This window comes from Charadrius vociferus, unplaced genomic scaffold (genome assembly GCF_000708025.1).
Source record: "Charadrius vociferus isolate BGI_N301 unplaced genomic scaffold, ASM70802v2 scaffold70, whole genome shotgun sequence".
NCBI classification, from domain to species: Eukaryota; Metazoa; Chordata; class Aves; order Charadriiformes; family Charadriidae; genus Charadrius; species Charadrius vociferus.
In genome coordinates this window covers 2506580-2507284 of record NW_009646851.1, presented here as the reverse complement: position 1 = coordinate 2507284, position 705 = coordinate 2506580, and the positions used below count along the sequence as shown (strand labels likewise).

Below are 705 nucleotides of genomic sequence, written 5' to 3'. Positions count from 1 at the left end.
AACAACCCCCCCCCAAAAAACCCAACCCCATAACACAACAAAAAAAAACTAACCCCCACCCAAACAAAACAAACAAAACCCAACAAAACAAAAAAACCCCAACCAAAACCCACCAAAGAACAAACCGAAAAAAAAAAAAAAAAAACAGAAAGAAAGAAAAGACCCGATCAAAACAGGACGAGGCAGTTTTCGGAGGTATTTATTCCATATGTAGAGCAGAGGGAGCACTGCCGGCACGTGACAGAGGCTTGAAAAGGATGTGCATTTAAAAGGGAATAAAAAGAAAATCGCGCTTGCAAATTCCTTCCTCCTCCCCCTGCCCTCTCCTCCTCACCGCGGCTGCACAGCAGCATTGTTTTAGTGCCGCACAGAGTTTCATTCCCAGCCCATTTTGCAATCTGGACGAATTGGGAAAATTTGCTCTTCGCAAGTCTTTCGAAATCTCTACATTTTGCTGCTTCTATTAACAAATGTCTTCCCTTCACTAAAATAAGTCAGCAGAGCTCCAAAAGGTGAACAAAGTACATAAAATACAAGGGCACATAGAGTAGGAGGTCCCTACAGAGTGTTAAAAGTCGATCAAGCTGAAAAAGTTATAGGTGCCATCTCTCCCGCAAGCATTTCAGAGGAAAGTACACTGTCCTTAAACTGGATAGAGTGGGGGTTTTTTTTGCCCAGGGGAGTTTGGGGTTTTTTTTGCCCCCC

General features: G+C 43.4%; 1 protein-coding gene across 1 annotated transcript in view; it reads right to left on the bottom strand.

The window, feature by feature from the left end:
• Positions 1 to 705, bottom strand: part of FST (follistatin) — a 7119-nt gene that overhangs the window by 5087 nt on the left and 1327 nt on the right. The gene's annotated exons all lie outside the window — the stretch shown is intronic.